Source organism: Argopecten irradians, unplaced genomic scaffold (assembly GCF_041381155.1).
Source record: "Argopecten irradians isolate NY unplaced genomic scaffold, Ai_NY scaffold_0478, whole genome shotgun sequence".
Taxonomy (NCBI): domain Eukaryota; kingdom Metazoa; phylum Mollusca; class Bivalvia; order Pectinida; family Pectinidae; genus Argopecten; species Argopecten irradians.
Window position 1 is genome coordinate 8,018 of NW_027187945.1, and position 10,902 is coordinate 18,919.

Genomic DNA, 10,902 nt, shown 5'->3' on the forward strand with positions numbered 1-10,902 from the left:
TATTGCATTTTGGGACTGATCGGGCAACAAGATGGCCGACCAGCCGCCATCATGGATTTTGATAGTTAAAGTTTGTTACCGCAAATTCTCAGAAAGTACTGAAGGGATTGTTATCAAATTTCATATATAGGTTCCCCTAGGACCATAGTAGTGCATATTGCATTTTGGGACTGATCGGTCAACAAGATGGCCGCCAGGTAGCCATCTTGGATTTTGATAGTTAAAGTTTGTTACCGCAAATTCTCAGAAAGTACTGAAGGGATCTTTCTCAAATTTCATATGTAGGTTCCCCTAGGACCCAAGTTGTGCATATTGCATTTTGGGACTGATCGGTCAACAAGATGGCCGCCAGGTAGCCATCTTGGATTTTGATAGTTAAAGTTTGTTACCGCTATTTCTCAGAAAGTATTGAAGGGATTGCTCTCAAATTTCATATGTATGTTCCCCAAGGACTTAGTTCTGCCAATTGCATTTTGGGACCAATTGGTCAACAAGATGGCCGACCACCATCTTGGGTTTTGATAGTTTAAAGTTTGAAAAGCAGAGGAAAGAAGTTTAAGTTTGAAAAGCAGAAAAAAGAAGTGTAAGTTTGAAAAGCAGAGAAAAGATCCCTCTTTCATTTGTCAGACATAGATCAATCTTTGGTGGGCGCCAAGATCCCTCTGGGATCTCTTGTTAGCAATACCGATCTCTTTATCTGATGACAACTGATTTAGATGTGAACCGACCAGGATTATCGGTGGAGTTTCTCCAGAATGTCCGGACTCTTTAATCGCATATGTTGCGATGTTTTTTATCCACGGATTCTTGATATAAATTTTAACGTAAAAAAGTCATAACCCAGGATTATATCAGTTATGTTTATGTCAAAACAATGTGACTGTTGTTTTTTGTTCTTCATTCATCTTCGTATGGTTTGTCGTAAGAGTGAGTTGTCAGAACTATATTTTTCCCCGTCACCTAAATATTAACATCAATACCCTATCTATTTAAATAAAGAACAATGCATTTATAATTCAGTCATTTTTATCTTTAATTATTGATATGCAATACACATCTGTTCTCTGTATCTGAAGACACCAGGTCCAGATGTGAACCGATCAGTATTATTGGTGGAGTTCTTTCACCATGTGCGTAGGTGGCAATGTTTTTCAACCACTGCTCCAATGATATCCATCTTAACGTAAAAAATAGATTTCCTAACTCAGTACTAGATAAGCCAATTTTAGAATTACAATTAAAATGTTTCAAAGTATATCTTGTATAATGTGCGACCGATAAATAAATGAAAATAAATGTGATATTATAAAGTATAAATATCCTGTCGTTCGCTTCCGTCTGATCCAGATATGATCCCATCAGTATACCTCCGACCTGCGTTTTGCATATGAAATATATATGAAAAAAATAATACATTTTCTCTTATTTTGCTATAATTAATCGTTATATGCTTTATTATAGTCTACAAATTTTGACATCTTGTGGCCCCACACCTTAGGCCCCTGGAGGTCAGCCTTGGAAAAGATTTTAATAGGATTCAGTGACCATCTCATACTGATATTTCTAACAAAATTTGATTCATTTCCTTTGAAAATTGAGCAAATAATGCTCATACATGTGCTTTTCCTATATAATCTGAAGTAAACTTGACCCCCTCCCCAGATGAAAATGTGAGACCCCAGCGTGATAAATTCACTGTTTGGAAAGAACTTAAAGACCTTTTAATCTATGAAGATACGCACCTCGCACTTCATACACACTACACCGCATACATGGGAGGCTGTCCGTACATGACCTTGTCTGTTAATAGGACATTAATTAATCAAACACTTTCCTGCGCCTATAGTTAAGGAGGAAATTTCCTTTCCCCTATGTCACTAAATGTCCTATATATTTAAATAAAAATAATACATTTACTCTTATTTTGTTAGCCCACCATCATCAGATGGTGGGCTATTCAAATCGCCTTTCGTCCGTGGTCCGTCGTCCGTCCGTCCTTCCGTCCGTCCGTCCGTCCGTCCGTTAACAATTCTTGTTACCGCTATTTCTCTAAAAGTACTGAAGGGATCTTTCTCAAATTTCATATGTAGGTTCCCCTAGGACCCTAGTTGTGCATATTGTATTTTGGGACTGATCGGTCAACAAGATGGCCGCCAGGCAGCAATCTTGGATTTTGATAGTTAAAGTTTGTTACCGCTATTTCTCAGAAAGTACTGAAGGGATCTTTATCAAATTTCATATGTAGGTTCCCCTAGGACCCTAGTTGTGCATATTGCATTTTGGGACTGATCGGTCAACAAGATGGCCGACCAGCCGCCATCTTGGATTTTGATAGTTAAAGTTTGTTACGGCTAATTCTCAGAAATTACTGAAGGGATCTTTCTCAAATTTCATATGTAGGTTCCCCTAGGACCCTAGTAGTGCATATTGCATTTTGGGACTGATCGGTCAACAAGATGGCCGCCAGGTAGCCATCTTGGATTTTGATAGTTAAAGTTTGTTACCGCTATTTCTCAGAAAGCACTGAAGGGATCTTTCTCAAATTTCATATGTAGGTTCCCCTAGGACCCTAGTTGTGCATATTGCATTTTGGGACTGATCAGTCAACAAGATGGCCGACCAGCCGCCATCTTGGATTTTGATAGTTAAAGTTTGTTACGGCTAATTCTCAGAAAGTACTGAAGGGATCTTTCTCAAATTTCATATGTAGGTTCCCCTAGGACCCTAGTAGTGCATATTGCATTTTTGGGACTGATCGGTCAACAAGATGGCCGCCAGGTAGCCATCTTGGATTTTGATAGTTAAAGTTTGTTACCGCTATTTCTCAGAAAGCACTGAAGGGATCTTTCTCAAATTTCATATGTAGGTTCCCCTAGGACCCTAGTTGTGCATATTGTATTTTGGGACTGATCGGTCAACAAGATGGCCACCAGGCAGCCATCTTGGATTTTGATAGTTAAAGTTTGTTACCGCTAATTCTCAGAAAGTACTGAAGGGATCTTTCTCAAATTTCATATGTAGGTTCCCCTAGGACCCCAGTTGTGCATATTGCATTTTGGGACTGATCGGTCAACAAGATGGCCGACCGGTGGCCATCTTGGATTTTGATAGTTAAAGTTTGTTACCGCTATTTCTCAGAAAGTATTGAAGGGATTGTTCTCAAATTTCATATGTAGGTTCCTCTTGGACCCTAGTTCTGCATATTGCATTTTGGGACTGATCGGTCAACAAGATGGCCGACAAGCAGCCATCTTGGATTTTAATAGTTAAAGTTTGTTACGGCTATTTCTCAGAAAGTATTGAAGGGATTGTTCTCAAATTTCATATGTAGGTTCCCCTAGGACCCTAGTAGTGCATATTGCATTTTGGGACTGATCAGTCAACAAGATGGCCGCCAGGTAGCCATCTTGGATTTTGATAGTTAAAGTTTGTTACCGCTATTTCTCAAAAAGCACTAAAGGGATCTTTCTCAAATTTCATATGTAGGTTCCCCTAGGACCCCAGTTGTGCATATTGCATTTTTGGACTGATCGGTCAACAAGATGGCCGCCAGGTAGCCACCTTGGATTTTGATAGTTAAAGTTTGTTACCGCTATTTCTCAGAAAGCACTGAAGGGATCTTTCTCAAATTTCATATGTAGGTTCCCCTAGGACCCCAGTTGTGCATATTGCATTTTGGGACTGATCGGTTAACAAGATGGCCGACCGGTGGCCATCTTGGATTTTGATAGTTAAAGTTTGTTTCCGCTATTTCTCAGAAAGTATTGAAGGGATTGTTCTCAAATATCATATGTAGGTTCCTCTAGGACCCTAGTTCTGCCTATTGCATTTTGCGACCTATCTTGGATTTTGATAGTTTAAAGTTTGAAAAGCAGAGAAAAGATCCCTCTTTCATTTGTCAGACATAGATCAATCTTTGGTGGGCGCCAAGATCCCTCTGGGATCTCTTGTTATTATTAATCATTAATCATCGTATGCTTTATCGTCTACAAAGTGTGTTGCTATGTTTTTAGCCAACCATCATCAGATGGTGGGCTATTCCAATCGCCTTTCGTCTGTTGTCCGTCGTTTGTCCGTTATCAATTCTTGTTACCGCTATTTCTTAAAAAGTATTGCAGGGATCTTTCTCAAATTTCATCTGTAGGTTCCCCTAGGACCGTAGTTGTGCATTTTACATTTTGGGACTGATCGGTCAACAAGATGGCCGACCAGTTAAAGTTCGTTACCGCTAATTCTCAGAAAGTACTGAAGGGATTGTTCCCCTAGGACCCTAGTAGTGCATATTGCATTTTGGGACTGATCGGTCAACAAGATGGCCGACCAGCCGCCATCATGGATTTTGAGAGTTTGTTACCGCAAATACTCGGAACGTACTGAAGGGATTGTTCTCAAATTTCATATGTAGGTTCCCCTAGGACCTAGTTCTGCCTATTGCATTTTGGGACCAATTGGTCAACAAGATGGCCGACCACCATCTTGGTTTTGATAGTTTAAAGTTTGAAAAGCAGAAGAAAGAAGTGTAAGTTTGAAAAGCAGAGAAAAGATCCATCTTTCATTTGTCAGACATAGATCAATCTTTGGTGGGCGCCAAGATCCCTCTGGGATCTCTTGTTTAGCAATACCGATCTCTATTTCTGATGACAACTGATCTAGATGTGAACCGACCAGTATTATCGGTGGTGTTCCTCCAGGATGTCCGGACTTTTTCCATCGCATATGTTGCAATGTTTTTCATCCACTGCTCCTTGATATCAATTTTAACGTAAAAAAAGTCATAACCCAGGATTATATCAGTTATATTAATGTCAAAACAATGTGACTGTTGTTTTTTTTGTTCTTCATTCATCTTCGTATGCTTTGTCGTAAGAGTGAATTGAGAGAACTATATTTTCCCCCGTCACCTAAATATTAACATCAATACCCTATCTATTTAGATAAAGAACAATGCATTTATAATTCAGTCGTTTTTCTCTTTTTATTGATATGCAATGCACATCTGTTCTCTGTATCTGAAGACACCAGGTCCAGATGTGAACCGATCGGTATTATTGGTGGAGGTCTTTCACCATGTGCGTAGGTGGCAATGTTTTTCAACCACTGCTCAATGATGTCCATCTTAACGTAAAAAATAGATTTCCTAACTCAGTACTAGATAAGCCAATTTTAGAATTACAATTAAAATGTTTCAAAGTATATCTTGTATAAATGTGCGACCGATAAATAAATGAAAATAAATGTGATATTATAAAGTATAAATATCCTGTCGTTCGCTTCCGTCTGATCCAGATATGATCCCATCAGTATACCTCCGACCTGCGTTTTGCATATGAAATATATATGAAAATAATAATACATTTTCTCTTATTTTGCTATAGTTAATATCTATCAGTTATATTTATGTCAAAACAATGTTATTGTTGTTTTTTGTTCTTCATTCATCTTCGTATGCTTTATCGTAAGAGTGAGTTGTGAGAACTATATACCCCCGTCACCTAAATATTAACATCAATACCCTATCTATTTAAATAAAGAACAATGCATTTATAATTCAGTCATTTTTATCTTTAATTATTGATATGCAATACACATCTGTTCTCTGTATCTGAAGACACCAGGTCTAGATGTGAACCGATCAGTATTATTGGTGGAGGTCTTTCACCATGTGCGTAGGTGGCAATGTTTTTCAACCACTGCTCAATGATGTCCATCTTAACGTAAAAATAGATTTCCCTAACTCAGTAATTAGATAAGCCAATTTTAGAATTACAATTAAAATGTTTTCAAGGATATCTCGTATAGTGTGTGAGCGACAAATGTAAAAAGGGCAACAGTTCCACTATACAAGAAGACACAACATGAATATACCACAGTCTCCCCAAAATACGCACCTCGCACAACATACACACAACACACAACATACATGGGAGGCCGTCCTTACATGACCAAAGCTGTTAATAGGATGTTAATTAATCAAACAAACATAACGAAAAAAAACGTAACTCAATATTTCTTTTAATTTTGGATTCGCAATGAAAAAGTTTCCACGTGTACTCCGTATAGTGTTCGACTGATAAATTTATACAGAACAATACATGTAAAGTAATAGAATATATAGTATAATTCCCTTTTCGTCTATGACGTCTGATCCAAATTGGATCCTACCAGTTTATTTGACCTCAGGGTTTCCCAAACTGCCAACACCTGCACTACATTACACGTATCACACCGCCATACATGGAAGGCCGTCCCGTCCTTACATGACCCTGGCTTTGTAAATAGGACATTAATTGAATCAAACAAACAAACGTATCATTGGTGGTTTTCTTTTGCTTTGCTAACCTGTAAATATAGTTAAGAGAGGAAATGCCTCTCCAGTGACCATAAATATTATATAAAATATGCATTTTAAGTTATTTTGCTCTTAACTCATTGTTATGCAAATACACATCTGTTCTCTTTATCTGATGACAACTTGTACCAGGTGTGAAACCCAACATGATTAATTGGTGGCGTTCGTTCACCATGTAAAAAAAAAATTAAGTGGCAAAATGTTTTTCAACCACTCTTAAGTGATGTCCATTTCAGTCAATTTTATAAAAGTCAATTTTATAATGCAATTAAAATGTTTCCGAGAATATTCGTATAGTGTGCGACGATAAATAAATAAAATATAAATGTAATATTATAAGTATAAATTTCCTGTCGTTCGCTTTCGTCTGATCCAGATGAGATACCACCCGTATACTTCGGACCTGCGTTTTTCATATGAAATATATATATATAAATTATACATTTACTCTTATTTTGCAATAATTAATCGTCGTGTGCTTTATCGTCTACAAATTATGTAGCTATGTTTTTAGCCAATATTCTGTAATGTATCGACTAATAAATATGCAGGATTTATTGTACTAAAGTACAAGAGGCCCAAGAGGCCTTGACGGTCACCTGAGTGCTGATACAGGGTAATGATTTAATTTGGTAATACATTGTCAGCCAGGAACATTTAGTTTGCCATTGCATAAGGAAAAGAGGTGTTTAGAATTTCAATAATTCTTAATCTTTTTAACACTCAATATACAACATACTGCCTTTTACACACTGTTTATAAATATTGTATTTAATGATCAGCATCAGTATTTGGTAGTGTTTACCAGTTTTGAAAAAAAAATTGGTACACAGACGTTTTCAAGAATATCTGGTTTTTCATTCTGTTTCGTAATTTATTGACACGTCACATTCGTAAAACTTTTAAGTTTGAAAAGCCAGCAACGGTAGGTGTTTTGAGCTGAAAACTATGTTATTTTATTATATTCCAAATTGCTTAGATTGGGTTTGTAGTTTTTTGTGAAACCGAGGTAAGTGCAAAAATTTTAAATGTCAAATGTGGCAACAATAACAACATGATAGTATTGTCTTCGTGACTAATCATCACAGCTGATACAAAAACACTATGTTCTGTCAAGAGGAAATGCGTATATAAAATTATTGTCTATTTTTTTCTTCTTTTAATGGTCTCTTGGAGTCAGTTTGAGAAATGACTAGAGGTTCTGTATTTCATCAAAATCAAGCATTGTTTAAATTATTAGTTTCCAGGAAACAACATGCACCATGAAGGTCATTACCATTCACATTGTTTTGTAAAGGAGTGATTCTATGAAACCTGCATGGAAGTTGGTATTTCTTATTTTACAAGTTTTTAGCATTTATGACGTTCCTTAGGGTAAGAGGGGTTGTGGACCACATAACATAGTATCATATGGTCAACTTTTAAAATTAATTTCTGCAAAATTTCATTTACCTGTGTTAATAGGTTTGAATTCAAAAATTTTGTTGACTCATGATGACAGGACAGAATGTGATTGGACTAAGTCAGTTTAGAGTTTTGTTTAATGATGAGCAGATTAAAAATAACAGAAAAAGGTATAGTAGTTAATTGGACTTTTTATTTGGTTGAAAAACAGGGACAAGCAAAATTTCAAAAATTGTATATGATGTTCAAGAGATAAATCGTAATCTAGAAAACATGTCAAAAGTGGCATTTCTTAAGGTTAAAGGTTTTTTCATAAAAATGATAAAACAAATATTGATTGTATAGTTTTACTTTTACAATGTTTAAAAAAATGTTTAGCTGCTGTATAGATATGTCATTTTGACAGTTTCATTATTTTATACATGTTATAAATTTATAACAAGGTTATCTTATGATCTAATAGATTCAGTCAACAAAACAATTTTTAACCTTAATTGTAGCCGCTAAACATGTTTTGGTCATATAATCGAAACGGTCTTTGAATTTATTACATTTTCCGAACAAATGTCGAAACAAAGTCTGATTTGTGTATGTAAACTGTTACAAACTTGACAGGGCATAATCAAAAGTACATCTTGTAGGTAAGTTACAACTAATAAATATACTCAGAACATTTTTGGACGTTGCAGCAACTAGTATAGGACCATATTGAAATAACACAATGTGTTATAGCTATATCTAGATTTTTACTGAACAAAAGTAAAAAAAAAAAAAAAAGTTTGACCCTGAAGGAGTTATTCAAAACTACCTTTTCTAGATTTACTGAGAAAAAACCCTCTCAGATTAAATATCAAGTTTAGATTTACAATCGCTGGTTGCATGGACAAGTCCATATTTAAAACTACTTTTTATAATCTCTTCTAAACCAAACTTTTAATTATAACAACTACTGAATCCTGTAGTGGCTTGTCAGGCCTTATTTAATAATTATTGGTTTTTGTTTAATTAACAAAAATTGCAACAATGTTTCATGTCACAGTAGCGACTTACTAGAAAGGCCGTATGTAAAACTACCTTTTCTAAACAAAACTTGCAACAATATCTCACTTCACAGTTGCGACTCGCTAGAAAGGCCGTATGTAAAACTACTTTTTCTAGGTTTTCTAAACAAAACTTGCAACAATTGTCTCACTTCACAGTTGCGACTCGCTAGAAAGGCCGTATGTAAAAAACTACTTTTTCTAGGTTTTCTAAACAAAACTTGCAACAATGTCTCACTTCACAGTTGCGACTTACTAAAAAAGGCATTATGTAAAACTACCTTTTCTAGGTTTTCTAAACAAAACTTGCAACAATATCTCACTTCACAGTTGCGACTTACTAAAAAGGCATTATGTTAAAAACTACCATTTTCTAGGTTTTCTCTACAAAAACTTGCACAACAATATCTCACTTCACAGTAGCGACTTACTAAAAAGGCATTATGTAAAACTACCTTTTCTAGGTTTTCTAAACAAAACTTGCAACAATATCTCACTTCACAGTTGCGACTTACTAGAAAGGCCATATGTAAAACTACTTTTCTAGGTTTTCTAAACAAAACTTGCAACAATGTCTCACTTCACAGTTGCGACTTACTAGAAAGGCATTATGTAAAACTACTTTTTCTAGGTTTTCTAAACAAAACTTGCAACAATGTCTCACTTCACAGTTGCGACTTACTAGAAAGGCCATATGTAAAACTACTTTTTTCTAGGTTTTCTAAACAAAACTTGCAACAATGTCTCACTTCACAGTTGCGACTTACTAGAAAGGCATTATGTAAAACTACCTTTTTAGGTTTTCTAAACAAAACTTGCAACAATATCTCACTTCACAGTTGCGACTTACTAGAAAGGCCATATGTAAAACTACTTTTTCTAGGTTTTCTAAACAAAACTTGCAACAATGTCTCACTTCACAGTTGCGACTTACTAGAAAGGCATTATGTAAAACTACTTTTTCTAGGTTTTCTAAACAAAACTTGCAACAATGTCTCACTTCACAGTTGCGACTTACTAGAAAGGCATTATGTAAAAACTACTTTTTCTAGGTTTTCTAAACAAAACTTGCAACAATGTCTCACTTCACAGTTGCGACTTACTAGAAAGGCATTATGTAAAACTACTTTTTCTAGGTTTTCTAAACAAAACTTGCAACAATGTCTCACTTCACAGTTGCGACTTACTAGAAAGGCATTATGTAAAACTACTTTTTCTAGGTTTTCTAAACAAAACTTGCAACAATGTCTCACTTCACAGTTGCGACTTACTAGAAAGGCATTATGTAAAACTACTTTTTCTAGGTTTTCTAAACAAAACTTGCAACAATGTCTCACTTCACAGTTGCGACTTACTAGAAAGGCATTATGTAAAACTACTTTTTCTAGGTTTTCTAAACAAAACTTGCAACAATGTCTCACTTCACAGTTGCGACTTACTAGAAAGGCATTATGTAAAACTACTTTTCTAGGTTTTCTAAACAAAACTTGCAACAATGTCTCACTTCACAGTTGCAACTCGCTAGACAGGCATTATGTAAAACTACCTTTTATAGACTAAGTAAAACTTGCAACAATATTTGACTTCAGTTACCAGTCATGACCACTAGACAAGACATATATTTAAAAACTACTTTTTAGATCTACTTAACAAAACTTAAAACATTATTTGATATTTGACTTCACCGTCGCCACATGCAGTAAAACACATATCTAAAACTACTTTTTAGATCTACTAAAAAACAAAACTTAAACAATGATGGACTTCAGTCACAACTCACTAGACATGCAATATTTAAAACTGCCTTTTATAGACTTGCTAAAACTTGCAATAATATTTGACTTCAGAGTCACCACTGGCTAGACAAGTCATATTTAAAACTACTTTTTAGGTACTAAACAAAAAGTTAAACAATGTTGGACTTTACATTCACGACTCACAAGGCAGGCCATATTTAATCAAAACAAAACTTTAACAAAGTTTCACTCCTCAGCTGCTAGCTATTATATATAGACAAGCCATTTTGAAAATGGATTTTTATAGATTTCCTTTAAAAAACTCGGAGCAAAGCTACGTTTAATCCTGCAGATGCTAGACAGGCCACATACT